Source organism: Chelonia mydas, chromosome 1 (genome assembly GCF_015237465.2).
Source record: "Chelonia mydas isolate rCheMyd1 chromosome 1, rCheMyd1.pri.v2, whole genome shotgun sequence".
NCBI classification, from domain to species: domain Eukaryota; kingdom Metazoa; phylum Chordata; order Testudines; family Cheloniidae; genus Chelonia; species Chelonia mydas.
This window is the reverse complement of record NC_057849.1, coordinates 263,416,115-263,443,564: the sequence shown is the minus strand read 5'-3', so window position 1 is coordinate 263,443,564 and position 27,450 is coordinate 263,416,115. Positions and strand designations below refer to the sequence as shown.

Below are 27,450 nucleotides of genomic sequence, written 5' to 3'. Positions count from 1 at the left end.
CCCTTTTCAGAATCTGATCCGAAACTCTCCAATTATTGTAGGAGAAAGCTTTAAAAAAAAGTTAAGATCTTCTTCATTGTATCCATGTTCTACTCTTGATGGAATTCTGCACCAAAAATTTTAAAATTCTGCACCAAAAACAAAATCTGAGCACAATATTTTAAAATTCTGCAACATTCTGCAAATGTTATTGGTCAATAAATAAATGTGGAGGCTCCAGCATGGCAGTGGGGAACACAGGCCACTGGCTGCATGGAGGTGGGAGATCACCCTCTTGTCCTTGTCGACTCAGTGCCTGTGCCCATCGGGTCCGTAGACTTGTCAATAGTTACCTGCCGTTGTACATTTCCGTGAGCCATGGGTACTGAGCTGGGGTTGTCTTGGTGCTGATGGTACCGAGGATACCAAGTGTGTCAGGGATTCTAGGGGCTCTCTGTGCGGACTTCCTGCTCCCTTTTTCGACAATTTCTGAGAGGGGTCAGCAGCTTGTTTCTTCGACCCACAGCCTTTAGACATTGAGGGCTGTGGGGAAGACTCATGTCTGCCAGGTGACTTGTGGTGGATGTCTGGAGAGGGTCGGAGAGCCGCCTCCATGGAGACGATCTTCTGAGCGAGCTCTCTATCCTTAAAAAAATCTGGGCCTGAGTTGCTGGCAGAAACAACACTTTTGTTGAATATGTCCTTCTCTGTGGCAGAGTATGCACTGGGAGTGCTTGTCTGTGACAGGGATCGCCTCTTTGCAAGAGAGGCACTTCTTGAAGCCAGTGAACCAGGCAAGCCCCATTAGAAGAAGGCTCGTCAATGAGGAAAAAAAACCTGGGAAAATAAAGTCTTTTTAGAAAAAAACTTTAGAGAGAAAAGATAAGAAAAAAAGGAAAACTATGACTATAACTACACTAAGTACTAGGAGGCTAACTATCTATAGAAATGCAAAATTGAAAGCAAAGTCATAACTGACTGCAAATAGCATCATCTCTAGCCAGGAGTAGTTGAGAAGTGACTGAAAGAGGTTAGCCTGAGCGCACTGACTAGCCTCATGGCCAGGCACAAGAGAGCCATATTGGGCAGAACAATGGCCCATCTAGCCCAGTATTCTGTCTTCCGACAGTGGCTGGATCAGTACCAGATGCTTCGGAGAGACTGAACAGATCAGGGCAATTTATTGAGTGATCCATCCCCAGTCAACCAGTTCCAGCTTCTGGCAGTCAGAGGTTTAGGAACACCAAGAGCATGGGGTTGCATCTCTGACCATCTAGGCTAATAGCCATTGATGGACTCCATGGACTTATCTAATTCTTTTTTGAACCCAGTTACACTTTTGGCCTTCACAACATCCGCAGCAATGAACATACTCCTCTTTCCTTTACTCGCACACATAGGAGGGCACAAACCCTGCTCTCCTCATATCACTACCACAGCTCTTTGATGCTGTAATGAATCATCTCTGAGCCTGATGAGTGCTCTCTGAGCCTAATAAGTGCTGCTGAGCCTGATGAGTCATCACTCAGCCTGATTACTTGAGGGCGCCATCAATCAACCAGGGCTCAGACAATCCAGAGGTACAGTTCTAATCAGGTGACCCCAAGGCCAGGGATATAAGCTTCCAATGAGAGCAGCCACTCCAGTCTTCTCATCGTCACTACCTTGCCAGGAGGATCCCGCACCGCTTGCTGGTTCTGACAGACTGTTCCTGTTCCAGCCCAGCCTGTGCCTGATCCAGCCTTTTCCAGCCTGTCCTTGATTCCTGCTCTGACCCCCGGCCAAGTCCCCGGCCAGACCACTAGGAATGATAACTGCTGCTTCAACCACTAGGCCTGACCATACAACTTCTCAGTTTCTTACAGATGCACCTCAAAGTAATCTCCATCCTCTCCCGTTCAAACCATTCAATACAGATAAGACTCACACACAGAAAATGCAGCTCAAGAGCAGGCAGGTAATTCCTAGTATTCCTATTGCCAGATCCAGGGGGGCAGAGTTAAGGTTACATGAATGTTTACTGTAACTCCATATTTTCTGAGGTTTGAATTTTGCTGAACTCAACATTCTGGAAGGGCACAAGCTATCCCTGAGCAACCTTAACTATATGATGATAAAGGTTTTTTTGCCATTTAATTACATAACAGTCCTGGACAGAAAGTGAAAAATATACCACCTTCAGTTACAATAAACAGAAACTTTGGATAGGCATACCATAATTACTTACATAGGCTTGATTGTGACCAGCTCCTGGATTGGTGCATGAGAGGATGGAGGGTACTAGGAGCCTCCCCCCTTGAGTCCTCTGTGTGGAGATCAGTCACAACTAGAGCTGGGCAAAGAAATTTTCATCTAATAGTTTATTTGCTGAAAAACAGTTTCAGATTGACTGAAACATTTTGAAAATTCAGGTCAAAGTCAGCAAATAGTGTCAGCCCCCCTGCCCAAAAAAACAAGGAAAGAATTTCCAAAAAAAGTCAAAATGTGGCAGCTTTTCATTTCAGAATGATGTTTCATTTAGAAATGTATCCACATTGAACTAAAAATAGACACAGAAAGGTACCCAAAAACAAAATAATCAGTTTGTTTGACAGGCAATTAATTTTAACGTCCTTTAGCTCTTCTGCATGACTCTAACCACTCCAAAAAGAAGAGGGGGGGCGGAGGGGGGGGCTGGACAAAGCAATGTCTGTGCTCAACCTGTGCATTGGGGAGCTTTTGGAAGTACTTGTTCTTATGATGGCTTTTCAGAATGGAAGAAAGTAAACTGCAACAGCCATAATTTCTCCTCCCCTCTCTCCTTCCCCGTTCCTGGCCCTGCACTTCACTACTTTCCCCAGTTCTGTGTCATTTTCCTTTCTCTTCATACTTAAGACAAGGGCAACATCTAGTCTTAGATTTTTAATCCTTTTTTTAAAGCTGGCCTTTTAGAGCTGCTGGCTATGTCTGTACTACTGAGAGACAAAGGTAGTGATGCAATTCTTTTGTACAGTAAACTAATTTTTCAGATTAAGTATTATTTTAGTGCATGATCCAGTTCCTGTTTAAATAATGGCCAAATTTCAATGGAAAGAAGATTGGGTAATTAATGTTTCACTAATATATTTATTTTGAAATATTTGTTTCATTTCTGAAAAAAAATATATATCTAATTTTCTAGCTCACTGTGACTTGGTGACAAGATATGCTGCAGCTCCAAAAAGTGAATAGGTTCCCGGCTGAACAGTTTAATAGTCTCAAAATCTTTCAATGATTGTTTCCAAAAATGAAGAGCTCATGGGAAACTATACTGAAAGCTACACTTATCTGAGAGTTCCATTCAGAATGCAGTGCTGTCAGTGGTCTTGTGAAACATGGGATAGCTCTACTTTTTGGTGGAGATTGGCCTGACCCATTAAGTTAAATTCTGGAAGTGAACTTCTCCAAAATTCAAGGCTATAGATCTTTATCCTGGTGCAGAGCCACCTTTACATTTTGGATTCTCTCTCTCTTTCACTGCAGGCTAGTTTATCTCAGCAATTCTCAAACTGTAGTCAATGTACCAGTCAGCACTGCAAACCTCAGGTACGCTAAAATCATAAGTTAGACATTAAAAAGAAAACAGTTCCTTTCTTTTGCTTTCTGAGCCTTTAGTGTGTACTCAGGTCATGTTTTCAAGTTTTTCTTTGCAAGCATGATGGCTAGAAACTTACTGGGTTTCTGTAATTGAAAGCTGAGATTTTCACAATCACTTGACTCCAGGAGCTGGGGCCAAATATTGAGAGACTTGCAATAAAATCACAAGAGCTGGTAACAATGACCACTCACTGTCAGCTGAGAACTAGCAGGTCATACGGTGTTAGCTCTTCTAGTTTCCAGCTGCTTCTACAAGTGTGCTGGCTCTTCATTGTAAAAAAGAGCCTGGGGCTCTGTATTTGCAGTCTGCAACGAAGGGGAGAATCTACCCTAGCTGCCTCCACTAGTTGCTGCTGCAACAACTATGAGGAGGAGGAGGAGGAGGAGGAGGAGAAAAAACAGGAATTGCTCTCAGGTGGGGCTCGAGTTGCCAGTCACTAGCAGGAGAGGAAAGTCCACCAGAACAGTAAAGAAAGGAATGAAGTAGCCAGGCAATGTGTGCAGAGCACAAAGAAGAGAAGAGGTCTATTGAGGGAAGAAATATCTAGGGAAGAAGAGAACCAAGCGGCAGGGAGTCATGTGAGAGAAGAAGAGAGAAGGACTGGGCAACAGGAAAACATAAGCAGAAAGAAAGGAGGAACACATGAACTAAAGAGTATTTTTTAATTACCCAGAATTACGAACCAAGTTTTTTCACAATACTTTCCATGTAAGACGTTACTGGAGCTAACATGGAACATTATACAATTGTGAACTGGAGGTGTGGTGGTCCACAAGACACACTACAATATTGTCTATACTATGAGAAAGTTTGAGGACTCATGTACTATCGGTTATGTTTTTGGTCTCAAACTTAATTGCTAATTTGGATCTTTTTTTATATAAGCATGATCATTTCATAGTTTTTCCCTTACATACCCAAAATATGGGACACAGAAGAATACCCATATAGTACTGTTTTTCACAAAACATTAATGAACTATGTAACAAATTTGAGGCAATCGGGCATATTAATATAGGGGCACACAGAAATATCTGTTTAACGTTGGAACAATCGTTTCCATTTTTCTTTCAGAAGACTGTCAAGATTTCAATTTTGAAAAATAATTTAATATTTTTCAACATAATTAGCTTGACTTTGAGACAGAAGTGACATATGTTATATGAATTAGCTGTCAATACTGCATACCACATAGCAAAGTAAAGTTCTAAACTTCAATATTTTAATCAAGTAGGCATTTCTTGTTTTGCATTGACTCACAGATAGCATAATGTATGTATTAAACTTGAGATAACAAAAAATTATGCAAAACTTAAAAGAAAATTGCACTGGTTATAACACAATATAGCTAAACAGAGCACTTACTAAATAAGTATTAAAATGACAAGGAATCTGAAGAAAGGCAGAAGACCTCAGAGCAACAGAAAATATTAGCTATTACATCATACTATTAAATGGTATTTTCATGATTATTGGTAATCAAATGTTGACTCAGTGCTACAAACCATGTAATAAAGTGTTTTATTAAAAAAATACTTCTTAGGACCAAAACCTACATCTAGAGATTGTGACAGGTGGTATTTAAGGGGAAAGAAATCTGTCCACAATGAACAGTGCTGATGTCTGGCTCACAGACATTTTTTTTTAACTATTTTCCAGAAGAAAGTAATGTCTCATTATGTAGGTTACAACACAGGAAAAGCAGGAGACGTTACAGGCCACTTTTTTTTTTAAAAAAAAGAAGGAGGAGGAGGAGGGTAAGTTGACATCTGCAATTTTTGTTCACATTTACTCTTCTTTCTAATAAGTGGTAGTGATTATAATACATTGCAGCTTTCACTTTAGAAATGCAAAAGAATCTTCATGAACACAATGACATTTTGAGTACCAATTTAAATTCCTTGGAGTGAAATTTTACCATCTGGGAGAGTCTCACATTTAACTTGATTTTCAGAAACTCTGCACACTATCAGGAAAGCACAGTTTTTACCAAATCCTTCTCTATCACAAATATGTATTCTCAATTTGCTGATCTTGTTATGAGAAATATTTGCAGAACCACACTTGGACCACATTTGGGACTACACTTAAGTGTGTTTTGTTTATTCAAGGATTCAGCTACCATACACAAACTTATAATTACCTTTTCTAAAGCACATTCATATTGTCATCCCCAGTTATAAAGATAATCTGAAGCAGATATTAACTGTATATTTCTGCTCATAGATCAAAGAACAAAAAGATAATTCCATAACAGACTATCCTAGACACTTCCATTTCATTGACATGAATGCCACATGCCACAAAACATAAATGCCTCTCACATTTTGAATAAGCAGCTTCTATTCTATTTTATTCTCTCATAAATGGTGTTCTAAATAATTTAGCAGAACACTGTGTCCATTTTGCTTATCCTAGAAATCTGGAGTCTCAAAAAGAGGATGCAAGATTAATTTCCATGTTTCTTAGCAGGATTATTCTCAGCTGTGCTTTACTTTTGACATGAAATGATAAGAGTTCATGATTCTAAAGAATGGTAGGAGGGAAAACCACAGAATAAAGATAATGGATTTCAAGAAGGAAGACTTTAGCAAACTCATGAAGATGCCCTGGGAAGCAAGTTTAAGAGGTGTCAAGGTTCCTTCCCCACTCTGAACTCTAGGGTACAGATGTGGGGACCTGCATGAAAACCTCCTAAGCTTACTTTTACCAGCTTAGGTTAAAACTTCCCCAAGGTACAGATTATTTTACCCTTTGCCCTTGGACTTCCACTGCCACCACCAAACGTTTATCTGGGTTTATTTTTATTAGGAAAGCGTTGTTTGGAAACGTCTTTCCCCCCAAAATCCTCCCAACCCTTGCACCCCACTTCCTGGGGAAGGTTTGGTAAAAATCCTCACCAATTTGCATAGGTTACCACAGACCCAAACCCTTGGATCTTAAGAACAATGAAAATAAAAGCATTCAATTCTTGAAAAGAAGAATTTTAATAGAAGTAACAGTAAAAAAGAAGTAACAATAAAAAGAATCACCTCTGTAAAATCAGGATGGTAAATACCTTACAGGGTAATTAGATTCAAAACATAGAGAATCCCTCTAGGCAAAACCTTAAGTTACAAAAAGACACACAGACAGGAATATCCATTCTATTCAGCACAGCTTAATTTCTCAACCATTTAAAGAAATCATAATCTAACATATCTAGCTAGATTACTTACTAAGTTCTAAGACTCCATTCCTGTTCTGTCCCCGGCAAAAGCATCACACAGACAGACTCCTTGTTTTTCCCTCCCCCGAGCTTTTGAAAGTATCTTGTCTCCTCATTGGTCATTTTGGTCAGGTGCCAGCGAGGTTATCCTAGCTTCTTAACCCTTTACAGATGAGAGGATTTTTCCTCTGGCCTGGAGGGATTTTAAAGGGGTTTACCCTTCCCTTTATATTTATGACAAGAGGAAAAACAGTTTGAGAGAGTTGGCAGTTTTCAAAGAGACATTATTAAGTACACATGAGCAAACTATCCCACTACCTAGGAAAGATAGGAAATACGGCAAGATATCACCCTGGCTTAACCAGGAGATTTTCAATGATTTGAAACTTAAAAAAGAATCCTACAAAAAGTGGAAACTAGATCAAATTACTAAGGATGAATATAAAAAAACCCAGCAAAAGCACGTGGGGACAAAATCAGAAAGGCCAAGGCACAAAACAACATTAAACTAGCTAGAGACATAAAAGGTAACAAGAATGCATTCTACAAATACATTAGAAGCTAAAGACCGACCAAGGACAGGGTAGACCCATTACTCAATGAGGGGGGAAAGACAACAACAGAAAACATGTAAAAATGGCAGAAGTGCTAAATGATTTTTTTTTTCAGTTTTACCAGAAAGGTTAGCAGAAATTGGATGTCTAACACAGTGAACACCAGTGAAAATGAGGTATGATCTGAGGCTAAAATAGGGAAATAACAAGTTAAAAATTACTTAGACAAGTTAGATGTCTTCAAGTCAGCAGGGGCCGATGAAATACATCTTAGAATACTCAAGAGGTGGACTGAGGAGATATCTGAGCCATTAATGATTATCTTCGAAAACTCATGGAAGACAGGAGAGATTCTAGAGGACTGGAAGAGGGCAAATAGTGCCAATATATAAAATGGGGAATAAGGATAAACTGGGAAATTACAGACCAGTCATCTTAACTTCAGTACCTGGAAAGAAAATGGACCAAATAACCAAGCAATCAATTTGCAAACACCTAGAAAATAATGTGATAAGTAACAGTCAACATGGATTTGTCAAGAACAAATCATGTCAAGGCAACCTAATAGCTTTCTCTGACAGGGTAACAAGTGGATAGTGGGGAAGCAGTAGATGTGATATATCTTGTGGATTGTGGATAGTGGGGAAGCAGTAGATGTGATATATCTTGACTTTACTAAGGCTTTTGATACTGTATCACATGACCTTTCCATAAACAAACAAGAGAAATACAGCATAGATGGAGTTACTATAAGGTGGGTGTATAACTGGTTGGAAAATCATTCCCAGAGAGTAGTTATCAATGGTTCACAGTCAAGCTGGAAGGGCATATTGAGTGGGGACCCACAGGAATCAGCCCTGTTCAATATTTTCATAAATGATTTAGATAATAGCAGAGAGAGTGCACTTATAAAGATGGCGGACGATACCAGCTGTGAGGGGTTGCAAGTGCTTTGGAGGATAGGATTAAAATTCAAAATGATCTGGACACAGTGAAGAAGTGGTCCTAAATAAATAGGATGAAATTCAGTGCGGATAAAGTACTCCACTTAAGAAGGAACACATAAAAAATGGGAAATGATTGCCTAGGAAGGAGTACTGTGGAAAGGGATCTGGGGTTATAGTTGATCACAAGCTAAATATGAGTAAATATTGTAACCATTCTGGGATGAATTAGCTGCAGTGTTGTAAGCAAGACACAAGCAGTAATTCTTCCACTCTGCACTGACAAGGCGTTAGGGGGAATATTGCTCCCAGTTCTGGGCGCCACATTCCAGGAAAGATGTGGACAAATTGGAGAAAGTCCAGAACAAAAATGATTAAAGGTCTAGAAAACATGACCTATGAGGAAAGATTGAAAAAATTAGGTTGGTTTAGTCTGGAGAAGAGAAGACTGAGTGGGGACATGAAAACAATTTTCAGGTACATAACAGGTTGTTACAAGGAGGAGGGAGAAAAATTGTTCTCCTTAACCTCTGAGGATAGGACAAGAATCAATGGGCTTAAACTGCAACAAGGGAGATTTAGGTTGGGCATTAGAAAAAACTTCCTGTCAGGGTAGTTAAGCACTGGAACAAATTGCCGAGGGAGGCTGTGGAATCTCCATCACTGGAAGTATTTAAGAACAGGTTAGACAAACACCTTTCTGGAATGATCTAGTTATTATGTAGTCCTGCCTTGAGTGCAGGGGACTGGACGAGATGACTCTCAAGGTCCCTTCTGATCCTACATTTCCACACTTCTATGATTCTATAATTGGCTGAATTCATCCAGGGCTTATGATGGCAAAAACTCCAATGAAGAGTCAGGACAAAAAGCAACCTCTTTCTAAGAGACGCCAGAGGTGGCCAATGCAAGCTAAATACTGAACATCACTAGTTTTGCTGAGATGGCTGAGAGATTCAGAGCACCAACTTAAGCAACTGGTGGGGCTTTTCTGGAATCCTTGACAAAACTAAAACTGCTTCCCTGTCCCCAAGCAGAACCCCCGCAGGTTTCTGATAACAAGTCCTGGCCTCCCGTTTGGTGAAACCTCCAAGTGAGCCTTGCTAGCACTGTGAGATCTAATTTACCTCTCCCTCCCACAGTAGTAGAGATGCTGGCTTGGTATATCAGAGTGAAGATCGGAGGAAAATTAGTATAATGTTTAATTTCAAATAGCATGTAAGTCTACTCTTGCCAAAAGCTGCCAAAAATATTTATGGACTCAAAGATTTTCAGGGAACATTCTAAATCTACACAGGTCCAGACTGAGTGCTGCCTTTGCTCAGCTATTCAGGGATAGAAGCTTGTGCAGCTGTTCAAGGACAGCGCACAATGGCAATCCCTTGCTTCTTGTATTCTTAGTAATGCAGAGATTGACTGCTCCTGTTCTCTTGCCCACCGCTTCCAAGAAGGTTGTCAAAAGGCATTGGAGACAGGAGGATGAGGCCATGGCTATGTGTCTTTCCAGCACCAGCCTGCACAGCGGGCCTAGCACGCCAGAGGAAACATTCTGTACCAGCCCTCTGCTCCCATAAACATGAAACAGCACTGGAGCAGACTGCACCTGCCTGAGACACAATGTCCTTGATGTTCCTCCTTGGGCAGGACTTGTGACTACATGCCGCAATTTAGCACATAATGTTCTGAATGTTAAAGCTGGTATTAGGGTTTTTATGTTACTGATTTTATAAATATATTTTTTCTTGAGCAATTACTGACTTCACATCTGACGAAGCTGCAGAAAATTAGTTATTTCATCTAGGGTCAGAAATAATTTTTGCTTCTGGCATGTACTTCAAACGAATTTTTAAATATGAAACTGAAGAGATATCTTGTACTAAAATGCCCGATTTTGATCTTCAACCTCAGAAACATGGAAAGCATACAGATTTGAACATGTACTTATAGAGCATGACAGACTCCTGTGGCTCATCAATTAAGTGTTCCAGTCCAAACAAAGCCCAATTTTAAGTAACTTTTCAAACATGTATTCATATATCAGTCTGGTTTAGAATTGTGTCTCCAGTATTTTTGAATGCCTACATTTGGCTCTAGTATTTTTTACTGAAAAAAAATTGACCTGATAAAGAAACTGGCACCCATGTAATTTTATTGTGCTAGGTCTGATCCAATCCAAAGCCCACTACATCTCAGTAGAAGTCTTCCCATAGACTTCAATGGGCTTTACCCTAAAGAGTAAATATGTTTTGACTACTAATCAGAATTTTAAATATTTTTTTAATTTAATAGAATGAACAGGTTGTGTCAGAGATTCTGTTACATTTACCAGGACTTAAAAATATAAATAGCACAAACATAGGTCCATATCTAAAGTATCTGGATAGTTGGTTCTATCCACCCATGAGGAGTCCTACTGCCTTCAAGGAACAGTCTGTTGTAGAGCATTGTATCCAATCAAAGTTTTTTTGAGATATTTCATTAATAGTTTTCAGTCTACAAACCAGTCCATCAGAGGTCGCACTGAATGAAGTTTCTGAAATCCATTCAAGTACCTTAGGGACCTTTTCTGATTTCCACTGCCTTATGATACATAAAATTGAACATGAAAAATAAAAGAATTCAAAAATTTGTCAGAAACAGTACAATAATATTCAGGAGGGATACTTAAGAGAAACATTGGATCAAGTTGAGCAGTGGTTCTCAACCGGGGGCTGGGGACCCCTGGGGGGCCGTGAATAGGTTTCAGGGGGTCCATGAAGCATGACTGGCATTAAACTCGCTGGGCCCAGGGCAGAAAGTCAAAGCTCTATCACGCAGGACTGCAACCCAGGGCCCCGAGTGAAGCTGAAGCCCAAGCAACTTAGCTTTGCGGGGCTCACTGTGGTGTGGGGCCCTGGGCAATTGCCCTACTTGCTACCCCCCTAACGCCGGCCCGGGCTTTTATATGCAGAAAAAACGTTGTTGTGGTACAGCTGGGCCATGGAGTTTTTATAGCATGCTGGGGGAGGCTCAGAAAGAAAAAGTTTGAGAACCCCTGAAGTATTCTCATTGTGTTCCAACCATAGCTCTCAAAACACCAAGATTAAAACGAAGGCTGTAATGGATGACAAAGAACGAAGATGAGAAACACAAAAAATTATTCATTGAGGAAACTTCAGTGTGTAGTATTCATTCCCTTAGAGCAAATAATTCTTTGTATAACCTCTCATGATTCTTGAGGGGTATCAGATTTGTACTGAACATACGTAGTTTTGGGACTAAAATGAGTGACATTTGAGAGGTATGGTTCCAACTGTCCATTCACTGTTTTGTATATATTTTCCCAAGAGCTCAGTAATTATTTTTAATTTCAATATGTTCGGGGGTTAAAAACCAAACTCAACAATATCTGTAATCTGAGTTAGAGTGAGTTGGAGCCTGACCCTGCAAACAGTAAGGAGCAGATCCTCAACTGGTGTAAATTGTCATATAGCTACATTGACTTCACCAGCTGACTAACAGTCCAGAATGCAGTGCTTATTACTTGAGTAGTCTCATCTGTTGCAACGGGACTACTTGTAATAACGGTGCCCAGCACTAAGTACATGATTGATCCCTTTAAATACTTGCACCAGCACACGAAAGTGAATAGCTAGCTAGCTCTGACAAATAGCCATGAACCAAATTCCATCTTTGGAGGGAAGCATGACTCCCATAAAAGTCAAATCTAGTAGTTTTCCATTAACCATTATAATAAAAGCAATACAGAGAAAAATCTCAACACAATGCTTAATTATACTGAAAATCTCAAAAATGATTCAGGGCATATCCAGCTCTGATTTATTTAAATCCCATAAGGTGAAGAAAGGAAATTATTTTACAATACTTCCAGAGGCAATTACACTGAGTATTTTTATAGTTGAAATAGGTATTAATACAACCCATGATCATCCATAGAGTAAGAAGTGATAGTGTACCATAGTCCAGTATATGTGACTTTGTTCAATTTACAGAAATGCCCTCTAAAATCTAAAGAGCTAAAATGTGCAGTAATAGAGCACACCTGGTCAAGATTCCAGTGATGACCGATGGCAAAATGCTATTGTTCTAATACTGATGTAGCACAGCTTTTGTGACAATGGTGTGCTTTCACTGCTGAAAAGGAAAATTGTTTCCCCTAGGCTACTGTTGCTATTGGTGATATTGAAATCTCTGTGATATACTGCAGAACACGGAAGAATTTTGATGAATAAAAGAAGATACAGTATAACAGTTCAGCATTTCCTGAAAGATTGTCTTGTGGTTACGGCGCTGGATTGGGACTCAGGAGATCTCTAGTCCATTAAGTGACTTGCCCACGGTTGAGAGGAATAATCTCTCTGGCCCAGATCCTCTAAAATATTTAGGATCCTAACTTCCATTGAAGCTAGGGGCCTAAATACCTTTGAGGATCTTTCCCATGTGTAAAATGAGGTTAATAATGCCTCTTTTCTCTGTCCATGGATAGCAGTTAGAAGATGCTGTAAGTTTCACTGACTTGTAATGACACCTTAGAAGCCATTTTACCTTCAGGGATTGTTATTGTACAGCTCACTTTGGCCATGATCCTCTTACCACTGGGTAGGGGAGGGCTAAGCTGGGGTCAACCAAGCCCTAATAATTTGGTGATTGTTTTACTGTATAAAACAAAGATTGTTTGAATGCTCAGCATTCATTTGCATCACTCCTTAAGGGTGACACAAAACTAAACTACAACAAAAACAAAGGGTGCTATTTTGCCCAGGTTGCTCTATGAAAATCAAGTGGATTTTTACCACTTTTAGAAGTCTGCCTGATAATTTACAGAGACTGAAGGGCTTTTCCAGGTCTCCAGAAACCAGATATTTCAGTACTTTGTGGCTTGGCATCTATCTATTTCTCTTTTGTTGTCCCTCTTCTCCTGGCTGGCACAGGCCTGGGAGGAGTTTGTGAGCTGGCAACAGATACCTGGCACCTTGTGAGAGGAGAGAAATAAAAGTCCAGCAGGTAGTGGAGGGACATTATGGATCTCCCTCATGGGCCTGTCTACAGGTCACAATGGGTACCACCCAAGCAGGGTTTAAAGTGGCTAATATCCAGCATTTAAGATCTTTGCTCAGAATTACTGGATAGCACTGATCACTTTATTTGGGGTCAGGAAGCAATATTTTGTCATGGAAAACTGGCATGGCTGGCCAGAGTTTGGTAGCTGTCTGAGGAAATTTTCAGTGGGAATAGCTCTTACAGATGTAGCTAGATTTATTAGCATGTGAGAGAATGCTGGTTCATATGTTGAATGGAGTAATTGTTTCGGATATGTTACTGACTAGGCATAGGTAAGTGGTTTGTTCATGTTTGGTCACAACTTAAAAAGCAGTGTCCACGTTGCAGTATATGACAGAAGTTAGCCCAGCACAACAAAGCCAGCCTCAAACTGGGAATGACAGGCCTCAGTGGTGGCACAGGATTGAGAACTCCCCCCCCCCCCTTAACATGCCCATTTTTCTCCACATAAAAGGCAGGGAAATAGGGTACCACCAGTGGTGAGCTGGAGCTGGTTCCCACCGGTTCACTAGAACCGGTTGTTAAATTTAGAAGCCCTTTTAGAACCAGTTGTTCCGCGAGGGACAACCGGTTCTAACAGGGCTTCTAAATTTAACTGGCCAAAAATGGCACCTTAGGCCAAAAGTGGCTTCCTCTGCTCCCCCCCAGCTATGCTCCCCCGCCCCTAGGAGCCAGAGGGACCTGCCGGATGCTTCCTGGGAGCTGCCCCAGGTAAGCACCTCCGGGACTCCCCACCTCATCCCCCAGCAGGTGCCTCTGGCTCTTAGGGGTGGGCGCCCACTACTGTGGCCCATGAGACCCTCCTGCCTGGTTCTTGGGGCGGCGACAAGGAACGCGGGGGGGTTGGATGGGGCAGGAGTCCCGCGGGGGCGGGGGTGGGCAACGACCCCCTCGTGGGGTGAGGAGGAAACCCGTTGTTAAGATTTTGGCAGCTCATCACTGGGTACCACCACCCTTGCTGGCTGTGACAAAGCTGGATATTATTTACTGTTTTAACAATTTGCTTTAAAGGAGTTATTTTGAAAAAGTATTGCAGCCAGTGACCTTAAATCCAAACACCTGTGTTCAGTGTATTTATTTGCGTGGGTTGCATAAGCCTGGAGTGGCACTTCACAACCATGTATCATTTAGTGTATCTGACAGGAAGAATAAAAGAGAAGTATGCCCACTGGAAGAAGCTTATTACTCACCATATAGTACAACAGAAATTAACTCACTCCCACCAATGTGGTTTTGCTGTGAAGAGTACTAAGTGATTTGCCGATCAATTTTTTTAATATGCCTCCAAGTGAAGCAAAGTTGGTATCTATTCCCTTGTTGTTCCTTTTAGACACAAACATTTAATAACCAGAAAGGCAAGTGATAAGCAGAATCCATTAGGAAGCCAGCCTTGGATGCTAATGGCTTTAGTAAAGTAATTACGAAGAATTAGGATAACAGTTATACTTTTCTCCCATATATGACAATATTTTTCTAGATGGAAATCAATTTATCAAAAGCAGTATACAGTTTAGAGATCTGAAGACTAAATATCAAAAGAAATTGACATTGTACATTTAATTATTTTGAGCATTAGCAGGTCTCAGAAAATGCACTGTATAACTGGTTTATTCTGAAACAGTGATCGATCTATCCACTTTATTCTTGGATGATTTATTAATGCTTATATTTTAAATGAATTAAGAAGTGCAACAGTAACAAGACAGGTCTAATACATATATTTTAAATGAGAGAGAGTGTGTGTGTGTGGTTTTTTGCCCAATGAGCCAGCAAGAATATCTCAATCTGTTAAAACTGTTAAGCTTACAGACTTTCCTATACTCAAATTAGTCATAACTCTCAAATTTACTGAACCACAATTTATTCAATTTAACTGAATTTAAGCTAAACCAGACTCTTAGTTAAATAATTATGATGATAATCAAAATGGGACAATGTACTAGCTTTCCATACAGATCTGGTTGATGGAATTTTCCAAAACAGATTTCAATTTAATCAAGAGGATACACAATCCTGAAGCTGTTTTGTGAGGGTAGATGCCCATTCACCCACCCAAAGCCACATTGTCTTCAGTGGGAGTGTATGTGGGTGCCAGTGCCTAATAGGCAGAAGAGCTGCCTTCAGGGAGAAATCATGTTCTCAACATGGCAAAATATATGATCTATTTCAAGAAGACTATAGAGATACGTTTAAGAAAGATTGTGATTTGGAGATGCTCCCTCATAAGAGACAGTGTTGTGAGTGTGGTAATTTGGAGATGTGCTCTGGAGGCAGGGGCTGGGAACAGGGCATGGCTGTGTGCAGCAGTTCACCACAGTAACTCTCCAGCTTGTTTTATTACTTTCTCATTCACTACTTTGTTACTCAATGAACCTCAAGTTCATTGAAAGACCACCTCCACTAGTAAGTAATGCAAATTGTTCTTTAATTAATGGGGAATGGATGGTATGCCTCTGCACATTCTATCCATGATCATACAAAAACAATACCACATTCTTATTATCTTCTATTGTTGGCAGTGTACAATTTGGGGAACAAGGACGAAGAAAAACTCTGGATCTTCCTACCAAGATTAGAATTACCCTTTCAAAAGATGATGTCTCCAAAATTAAATCTTTGGGGTAGGAATAATATCTCCCTCTGTGTTTGTTCAGTGCCTACGCCTGATGGGGCTGCTAATCCTAAGTGGGGTCTTTGTGCATTGCTGCAATACAAATTAATAACACTACATGAATACTTTAGCAGTACTGTAAGTCTCTTAGTTTCACTGCTCTCATTTTCAGTAAGTCTCCAAGTACTGAACAGTCACAAATCAACACTGTGAGATCTGCAGAAGTAGCACAAGAGATCACCAACAGTAATAGAAAAAAGAATTTGTATTTCAGTGGTTACAATATCGAGGGTTGCTCAAGAAAAAATAGTTGGAAAGGGAAAACCAATTCATGGTGCAAAAGAAAACACTGCTTGTGCCCAATGCAGTGGATAAATTAAAATACTATGACTATGAAAAATGACCCCAATAAACATCAGTTGCTGTCACAATCTTCCAGATGCTAGTCACACAAATTAAAGCTGATTAAGGGAAACTTTAACTGGGGCATCCAATTATTTTAAGTTTTCATGTTGGTTTTTAAAGGTAAGGAAAGAAAACACGTAACAATCCTTCTTGGGGCTAGCTGCTTCCATTTTTCTTTTTCTATTTTCTCCACCTGCACTTTGGAAATATAATCCCATGTGGGTTGGCAGGAGAGTTGTGTGGATCCTTCCAAAGCAAAGGCCACAGTTTCTCCTTCCCACCATAAAACCTGGAAGAGTTTGTGGTGTTTTCCCTATGTTCTTCCATTTTGTGGAGGATGTTTGCCTCCTTGTAGAGTGACTCACAGGTGTGGGGTATCCACAAATGGCAAAGGCAACCTTTTAAAGGATTCCCCCCTGTGGAGGGGCAGCGGGGGCATGAAAAAGCAATATAGCCCAGAGAGTATTACCTTTCCTTGGAAATCTCTGTGGGTCTGGTGGGGAGGTGATGTTTCCTCTCCTCAAGACTTGGCCAACTCAGTCTCTGCCCACACCCACTGTATGGATCCCGGCCTTGCAGAACCCATTGTGAAGTCCAAAGATGAGACGGACCAATCATTTTACAATTAGAGCATGCAAGATCAATGCAAAGCATGGGAGGCACTTTTCACATAGATCTTGGAGAGGTGTTGCAAATTTTGGGCCTCATCATAACACACATCAGATTGGTTTTTACATATTTTCAGAAAATAAAGCACTTGATACCACCTGATATATGTTACAGAACATAAAGACATAACAAAGATTTACAGGTTTAAATCTAAGAAAAACCTATGGCTACACTCAAATTTCTGACTCCTTTTAGTATTTCCACCAAAAAAGTGATAATGTAAAATTATAGCGAACATAGAAAAAATAAGATTCAACTAGAAATTAATAGGACCAAACATGTCAATGGTCTGGAAGTTACATTAGGGAATCTAATGCACATCAGTACTTGAATAAATATAATCAGACCTGGCTCAAGTTTAGAGTCACATTCAAAATTTAATACTGAATTTATAAATTCTATCAAAGCAAAAGCACAGCAAAATTTTAATTATTCTAATTCAGCATATATAGGCACATAGATGGCCACAAGGTAAACCACAACTAAATCAAAAGACTGAGAAGTTTAAGCTTGAGTAAGTATTCTAAAGTATCAGAAATCAGAGTGTCCCTTGAAAGAGCATATATGAGAGTATCTCATACTGTTTTCTGATGATGACAAAGACAATGATGAAAAGAAGCATTCTAGGTCTAGCAGTGGAGCAAGGTGTCAATCACTGAAACACAGTTCTAAACATACTTGGTACCATAGATGAAGATGGTCTTGATACCATTGATGTTAGAGTTGAAGAAATCAATGGGAACTCATGCTCTTGCCTGACCTGCCGGTCCCCTTGTACCATGTATGTTGTCAGTACTGTACAGTGCAGTGGGGCAAAAAGTGGAGCTGAAGGGTCAGCAATGCTGTTATTATCGGTACTGATATAATTGGTATCAGAGTAGCAGTTCCAAGGAGTCCCAAGGAAACTATACTGGAGGTTGATGGTATTGAGAGTTAAGCAGAGGTGACAGTATGAGTCAATACCAGCGCAGCCATAGTTTGCATATATTGTTTCACTGCCGAAGCCTCAGTACTGAGATCTTCAATGGTAACCACGCTGAACTGCAAAGTCTCCTTAGATCTCAAATGGTATGGGGAAGCCATCCTATCAAAGAACATAACTGTTGGGGATCTACCTCTAACCTTCTCCAAGCTATGTGCCTTTTTGGCAGAAAGTTTCTTATTGGACTTTCTCAAGCTTGGAGCTAAAGTTTTGACTGATGAGGCTTGGGAGCTGGTAGACCTTGTGCTGATAGGAGCACTCCCGCAGATGGGCATGCCACACACAAGCAGTGAGACACACCAGGATCTGATGCCAGTCTCATAGATCTGTCCATTAAAAACATTTGAAGGTGGACTTCCCTTGATTTCAACATCCTTTTTGAAAAGGACACACATATCACACGTTTTACCAGGGATGTATAATTTCCCAAAGTAAATGAGCATCTTGTGTCCCCATCATTAATAAGCATAGCAGCCTTTCATGAGGTTCAATATTTCAATCTGTGGGATTTAGGATTCGCGATCCCTACACCTTGGTATCAAAAAATAACAAATATAAAATTTTTCCTGGTCAAAAGGAAACCTCTCTCTCTTCTCCTGCCTGATTCAGGCCTGTGAGGAGTATGCAAGCTGGTAACAGGAGAAAAAAAAAAGGCCAGCGACCAGATGGACCTCTCTCATAGGCTTGTACATAGGTCACAATGGGTGACGCCCAAGAAGAATACATTTAAGATCTGAGCTCAGAAGTACTGGATAGCACTGATCTCTTTATTTGGGGGTCAAGAAGCAATATTCCCTGTCATGGAAAACTGGCATGGCTGGCCTGCGTTTCGTAGTTGTCTGCGGAAATTTTCAATGAGAATGGCTCTTATACTTGGAGCTAGATTTATTAGCATGCCAGAGTATGCTGGTTCATGTCTTAAATAAATTAAGAAATGCAACAGTCACACAACAGGTCTCATATATATTTCTTCTTGTTTTTCAAAAGGAAACCTATTAAAAAGTTTTACCAATGGACAAATAACTAACCTAAATATCTCTTACACTAACTACTAACTGGGGTGGACTATACACAAGAAACACAAGAGACAGCACTACATAAAGAATGGCCAGCAAGCAGCTCCATCTTGAAACTAGAAGTGCTAAGTCACCTTTTATGTTCTCCGTGAGGGGCATGAAAACACTCTGAACACACGCGTAGCCACAATGGACACTGCTGGCCAAAAGACTGATCTCAGGTGCATGCATACCATAAATGGAACATATATATTTTGACAGTCACTCAAAAGAGAACCTTAGCCTTGACTTCGTAATGTTTTCTGAAAAGTCCTGAAAAGACAGAAGTCTGTCTGCTTCAAAAAAGAATTAAGCTGGTACAGGAAAAGTACTATACAGTTTTCCCTGATATCCCACATTATATTAAGCACAGATGTTGTAGTGAGCTATTTGACTTAATTTTGAACTCTAACGCTCGCTGGCCTTTAAAAAGAAAATCTAAGCTTCTGGTTCACTTATTTAGGTTCATTAAAAAAAATTGTTTCCTCCCTTGGGGTTCACTCATGTACCAATAAAAAAAAAATGAAAGTCCTCAGTCACATTCATTACCCTTGGAAGGATTCCAGTGAATGGTCATTAAGATGATGAGAACAGTGTAGCAGAGTTGAGAGTACAGAGACTAGGGAGAAAGAACAGGAAAGATTTTCCCTCCTCTACAAAAGGACTAAGGGGAAAAGGGAACTGAAAGTAACATGTTTCAGTACTGGTTGGTCTGTGTAAAGATAGATGGATGTGATTTTTTTCAGGTGGTCAATAGAATAACTCAGAAAGACTACTGAAATTTTGTGGGTTTTTTATTTAAAAAAAAAAAGACAGGTTTTTGCCAGTTCTTTCTGCTCCAGTCATCTCACATATGCCACACAAACATAACTGATAAGCAGAAAGCTTTTTAAAAAGTTATAAACAATCTGGCAATGGGAAGAATCAGAAAATCTATCAAAATAAGGATAAGTAGGCAGGATAATTAGAGAAAAATAGATATTGAATATAAATTCCATTGAATATTCTAGCTAATAATGAAAGGTTGTTCAAATGTATTCACAACAGACAAGAGGAGAGGGGAAATCTGATCTACTCATACCAATAGTGGAGAAATTGAGATTGTTTACTAAAAGGTTATTTTTCTCTCTGAGGCTCTTTTATGCTTTTACACTTATTAATTTAATTGAAAAAAAAAAACCGCCTAATTGTTTTGCAGCTTTCACTCTTGAGGCCCTCACTTCACATTGACAACTCTTCTGGCTGAGGAAACTTAGATGAGGCTCCCTCATTAGGCTTGGTCAATCTTCTTCCCCTAAATAGCCATAGGGATTGTAACAGAACAATGCAAGGCAGGCTAGCTAGCTGTCTGTGGACTGAGTGATCTGTCTCTGCAGTGCTCCCACTCCATGACAGCCTAGTTACAGGGTTATTTTACTTCCAGCTTGACAAGAAGAGCAGCAAGTGGAGAGCTGACTGGGACAATAGGGAGAAATTTGAGTATTGTACGTAGCTACTTGGAATATGGAAATGATTAACAATTGACTCAAGTTTAGGTTTGAACTCAATTCTCTTATTCTTTTCTTCATTGTAGAAGTTATGCATTACAGTTACATATACAACTGAAGTACTTGCTTGATAGTCTTATAATAATAATTGTGTCTATATATATATTATATATATATAGGTTCTTTTATTGCCCTCCTAACTATGGTATCTGAGTATCTTCCAGCAGTACATTGAGGAATGTGAAAGATAAAAAAGCTTGACATGTTTACTCCTGAGAAAAGAAGACTGAGGGATGCCCTGATAACAGTCTTCAAATATGTTAAGGGCTGTTATAAAGAAGGCAGTGATCAGTTGTTCTCCACATCCACTGAAGATGGGACAAGAAGTTATGGGCTTAATCTGCAGCAAGGAAGATTTAGGTTAGATATTAGAAAAAGCTTTCTAATTATACGAATAGTTAAGTGCTGGAATAGGCTTCGAAGGGCAGTTGTGGAATCTCTTATCATTGGAGGTTTTTAAAAACAAGTTGGACAAACAGCTGTCAGGGATGGGCTACATTTACTTGGTCCTGCCACAGCGTGGGAGACTGGACTTGATGATGTCTTTAGGCCCACCCAGCCCTACATTTCTGTGATTCTATGTGGCCACCATCTGTCATATGTGGTTTATTCTCTAATACTCTCCCCAGGGTAGAAATGTGTGCAGTGGACTGTTTTGTTTTGGATTTTTTTTATATAATACACACATACAGAGCTATGGTTTATGCTAGAAGAGGCAAGGTCAAAGAAATCTGCAAGGCAAGGTTCAGGAGTTTGATTTGGGACAATGTCAAATGTTCATACCAGTTTTTGTTTTATCTACACACCCATCCCTAACTACGATAAACATATTAGAAACACAGAATGATAGTGCTTGAATATGCCTGCTGTAAACCAACCTGTTTTAATACTGGTTTAACAATCAGAACAAATGTATGGATCTGGTCACAAGTATACTCAGTGGAGAGGAATCATGAGCAACTGTTACACAGTTCAGCTCACCGCAGACTTCATTTAAGTCAAAGATAAGAATAGAAGGCATTGACAGAAGGATTTCACCTTATGGGTTTTACTAGAAGACCTAGGTAATAAATTATTATATACTTTATGTGGGAGACAAATATCACCCAAAAGACACTGAAGATTCTTTTGACACTCAAAAATACGGGACTTACAGACCTAAAGGAAGTAACTTTTTAATTAAAACCTACTGCAAAATAACAATACTGCAAAAAACTCCTGCAAAGGCTTAATATATTGCCTTAGGAGACAAATGAATCTTGCCGTTCCAAATGAGCTATGTTTATTCACTTATGAGCCCAGACCTCCTATTAGATTTTCTTCAGGGATCTTGCAGTATCTTACTAGATTGAGCTTTGCCTGACATTCTTCTTTTGTAAAATTAGATTTAATATAGACCTTAAAAATAATAATATCCTGCTTTGCCAAAAAGATGTTCTTACCGAATTGGAGGATCTGAAGGCAATAATAAACAATTAAAATTATGAATTTCCCTTTAAATATTACTGTCACAAACATTCAAAAGCACCCCACTTTCTCTAATCATACGGGCTAGACTGTGTCCCTGCTTTACATGGCTGTACACAAGCAGGGGGCTGGGTATGAAGCCCATATTAAGAGAGTCCAGGAGTATCTCTTCCCGGCCAGCTTTACAAAAGGCCCTTAAAAGGCACTCAGAAAGTGTTTGGAGAGGCATTGCTTCTCTCTGACAAATGATGCCTGCCTCAGGTAGTGTCTCTCCATACTGCCCCTCACAATCTGCTACTCTCAAAGGGCTAAACTGTGCCTGATATTAGTGGCTTCTGTGTGAAAGAAGGGAGAAGGAGATTTTGAGAGCCCTTGGATTTATATGGGCACTCAGTTCATTCTTGGGAATAAATTGTGAGGGAAAGGCAGACAGCATTTATAGTTTAAACAGTTCAAGTTAGCATGGCCTCACTGAGAGGATTAAAAGATCCTGGTGTATTGCAGTAAGGTGTGGAGTAGAGGAAGTGGGCTACCAGATTAGCCCTAAAGAAAAAAAAAAGACTGGATTGGGCCTTTCCCTCTTTTTCCTCATCTAGTAGGGAGATTTTGGTTAAGGACTTTGTATGTTCATTAACTTCAAAAATATTCAGATTCCATCTGGGATGAGGAATGGTTCAGCTGTTTATTTTATTTTATATTTTATTTTATTGTTTGAATGCATTTAATGAATGCATAAACAATTACAAATATGTTAAGGGTAGAAAAGAGCCCAAATAGTCAGGGCATGTGTCAAGCTAATCTTTTTTTATGGGGGTATTTGAGGAAGGAGATCTTACTTAAAAGGTTCCATTGGGTGTTACTGATTTTGTTTATATGTTTAATTGTTCTTTTAAAACAACTGTCAAAGATGCCTAGGGCTTAGGATAAGGTCATTTGGTCTGTATTATAAATCTAAATTAAAAAAACAAAACAACTGGAGGTAAATGTATATATAGCCTTCATAAAATCTCCATGCAGTTCTCAGGTTAAAAGGAAGTGTATCATGAAAGCACAATAAGTAAGCAAGAAGTACTATAGCTCCATATAATTTAGTTATTACAGCAAATAAAACTATACAATAATCTATATTAAAAGAAAAGTACTGACTATAATCAACCTGTAACATTACAGTTTATCCTACATAAAACAAACATCCTAAGCAAAGTTAAAGCAAGGACAGTATTCAGGTTAAAAGCACTGAACAAGAAGTTTTCAGAAATTCATTATCCAACTCAAATTAATTTTGTGTTTCTTCTGTCTAATTTCAAGTACTCAAGACATGCTTAGCATCATTGCAGTTGTACACAAACTTCTGATCATTAGAATGAATTTGTAGTATGGCAGGGAGCAAACATTTATGAACACTAATAACTGAAAAATACCATTAAAGTAAATATTTTCTGCTGCGCTTGAATGGACTTGCTATATTCATGAATATATGTATGCACTTGGTTTGATAAAACATGTCATGTTTTCAAAATTGAATACATAAGCTTGTCCTTATCCTCAGAGGAGAAGACAGAGAATTATGATTGCCAGAAAGTGTCCATTTTAAAAAAATTTTCACTGGACTAACTCTCTCATCCTTTGTTTGGTGCTAGCAGACTTTTGTCCAATGATGTATAAAAATGGTTAACATTTCTTTTTATCTCTGTATAGTATTAGACAGCGATTTGAAAAAATTCCATCTGTCTAAAAAAGACAATTTAACAGCAACAAATTCTTTCTTTTTCAGATTTGCTGAAAGAAAGGGTACTCAGAAGATTTTAATAGACTCTTGTGCTTGATTAAGGCAGATTTGTCAGATGAAAAAGAGATGCTGGGGAAGCCAGCAACAATCACCAAGTCTGTCACACGTAGTCTATCTACCCATCATAAATTCCTACTGATGATAGTCCCATAATCCTGTAAACACGGGATTAAATATCTATTTAACTTTTATACCTCAACAACCCCTTTCACCTCAAATCTCCATAGAACAATCTGCATTTCACTTACGGTAGCAGGGTGAATTATTAAAAGAACAGAGGTCTGATTTTTCCCTGGTTATTCTAAATAACTGACATTTTTGAGTAGGAAAAAATAACCAACAAAATATACTATTATAAAATGTTTGCTGCATTTAAAGTGGAGCTGGATCTTTTTATTGATTATCCTAAAACCTTCTGGTTTAGGAAAAAGTTAATTCGGGTCTCAAAGAATACTTTCCTGTGGAATATTTTCCGTTTTATGACTTGCTAATCAGGTACTAGTATTTTGTTAAAGATCTGTTATTTTTAGAGGGGGGTATTGAGGTTTCAACAGCATGGGTTCTGTTCATCCCACAGGTACCAGGAAGTATCTAAGGATGGAGGGATCTTTATTGTGCCATGGAGAGAAGAAGTCACTCTCAAGGGAAGGTAGGAAGTGTTTGCATTGGTGCCTACCACTAGGGTTTTGTCAGGGGAGGAGGGCTGTAAATTGCAGTTGTGGTAGCCAACAGAGCAAAAAATGTCCAAGGGACAAGCTGAATCAGAATATCCCAGTGTTGCCAACTCTCCCGATTTTGTCACATGCTTATGATATTTGGAATTTTTCTTAGAGCCCCAGCTGCCAGAATCACAAGAATGCAGGAGAATCTTAGCTTTCATTATATAAAATTTAAGTTTCTAGTTGTATGGTTGTGGAGAAAACCTTAAAACAAAGCCAGGAAGCAAATATAAAGAACCAAATATCTTTTTAAAATTATGATTTTTAAACCAATGTTATGAGGTTTGAGACCTGACTCATGATATTTGAGTGCTTGGAGGTTTTCTGTAAATTGGGATTGGGAATTTTTTGACAAAATGTTCTTTTGTTGGACAGTGCTCATCCAAAAACAAAAACTTCTCATGGAAATGTAACAGTTTTAATTAAAATTTAGTTAGGAAGGGTTTCAGTTCCAGGACAGAATTTCTGGTCAGAGATAGAGAGAGAGAACGCCAAAAAAAGCCAACAGCGCAGTGCTTCAGGCACTCAACTGGGATGCCAGATAGAGCAGGGACTTAAACTGGGGTCTCTCACATTCCAGGTGAGTGCCCTAGCCACTGGGATAGTGGCTATTCTGGGGGTGGGCTTGCCAGTCTGACTATTTTTTCTACACAAAAATTCAATAGGTCTCAGTTTTGTTCCAATACATAATGAAAATAAATGTCAGAATCTTATACAGCAGGTTAGACTAGATGATCACAGTGGACCCGTCTGGCATTGGAATTTATTATTTATTTTTATTAAATGGAATTCTTGTTTTCTTGCCAGACCTAGTTTTCAGTACTGATTTCTGTCACCCATACTACTAATGACTCTCGCCAGCACCATACAGTTCTGCCGGCCTTCATCTGTACTGGCTAGCTGCAGGCCCTTCCATTTGAGGGGGAAGGTTTTGGGCTCTTCCATTGGGAGAGGGCCTGCACTTTGTATTACATCTGCTTACAATCAAAGGTTGAATCTAGCCCTGTCTGTAGGTGTATAAGGCTTCTTTTTAAATATATCAAGAAATAGAAAGGTATTGATAGACAGGTGTAGTAAACTGTGTGACAGTGAGAGAAAACACCTGCATCCTTATAATAAAATGTACGTTTGTCTGGCTGACCGTCAAGGTTATTTCTCGGGCTGCACTATTCCAGACTGTGCCATACACTAAATCAAAAGCTCATCACCTGCAGTTATAAAAATCAATTTTTGTGTTTCAGATCAACTAGTGACCAAATGGCCCTGTTAACAATTCATGTAAACTCACCAAAGCATGAGTTTCCTTAGCAAAGACATAAATTACATGCCATTAGTGTTCAGAAAGTGGCGTTTGACTGAATCTCTCATTCCATTACAACTGTTGGTGGAAACGGACAGAATTTCATTTTCTTACTATTGCTATGAGTTGAGAACAACAAATTCTTAAATTAGTTCTGAAGTAGAAAAATATAACAAAACATTGGACATGTAAATGTATCAATATTGCATCCTATAATATTCTATGATGGACATTCAGTTACAGTAGTTATGATACTTTTGAGTGATAGGGTGATGTGCAACCTCAAAACTAATAGTGTTCCAAATACTGTTGTGCTTTTAAATCTTGGAGTTGTTTGACTCATGCCATTTTTCCTTTAGAATTCAGTATATTTTTATTAATATAGACAGTTTGTTATATTATAGTTATATTCCCACAGTCCAATATACTTAACTAAACCAAAATGTATTTTTAAGATATGCACTTCTATAAAAGCTAGTAATGTGAAAGACAGTTTAAACCACAAAAGATTTTAAATTATGTACATCAGCAGAGGCAGATATATGTCTAAAACAAAATAAGCTTATAAAAATGAGTTCTATAATACTCAACTACAGTAGGTCTTTACAATGAGCACTTCCACTTAATAGGAAATATAGATCATTTATCAGAAAGATTTTCCCAATATATTTACATTTCCAAGTATTGTTCTCTTTTTGGTCAGTACAAAGTAAAACAATTTTTAGTTTAACTGAAAGTGTTCCTGATGTAAGAATGTGTGTCTGAAATTATTTAAAATTATACCGTGAGCTCAAGCAGGGTGGTGGTGGTAGTCTTTTAAAACTTAAAATACAATACACTGTTTGAGTTATATTGTTAAACTAAACTGTCAGTATCAGGTACTTCGATATAATATGGTCGGAATAGGTGCAAGACAAAAATAATTGCATGTTAAGTATACTTTCGAGATAGCGTAGCAGCTGTACGTATTAAGAATGGGTTCAACTTTTTACTTAAAGCAAGGATTCAACCTCTTTGTTTTGTATGAAAAATATAGTGTAATTTACAGCTCAATCCATGAGTAAAGATTCAGTTCCCTAGGGATTTTCAACTGAATCATTATTTAGTTTATGAGTTAACTGAAACCGATTTAAAAATGGGACCTTTAATAAATGTCCTGTATCTGACTTTTTTTTTTTTTTTACTCCATTTACTAACAAGTGTCTGGCTTCCTATCTTTCAAACTTTTCATATTATTACAACTCATGGTCAGCTATCAAATGTACATTTGAATGAATTAGGTTGTGATAAAGAAAGTTATTAATGATTGTTTGTTCATATCCTTTCTATTATATTAACAACATTCTCCTATTCTAAATGTCTTCATAGTATAATGTGAAACCTTAATCACAGCCTGAGGAACATAAGCAAATATTTAGAACTGATGTGTGTTTATGGGGGAAGCATGAACTCATAATTGGGGTCTTGCAAGGCAGATTAATGTGCTGCCTGTAGTGTGATTTCTTATCAGCTAGAAGCAGAAGGAAGTTCCTTGTGATAACAGA

The 27,450-nt window shown here is 39.0% G+C and overlaps 1 protein-coding gene across 6 annotated transcripts in view; it reads right to left on the bottom strand.

Annotated features, from left to right (window-relative positions):
* ANKS1B (ankyrin repeat and sterile alpha motif domain containing 1B) overlaps positions 1-27,450 on the bottom strand; it is a 736,839-nt gene that overhangs the window by 426,978 nt on the left and 282,411 nt on the right. The window lies entirely within an intron of this gene.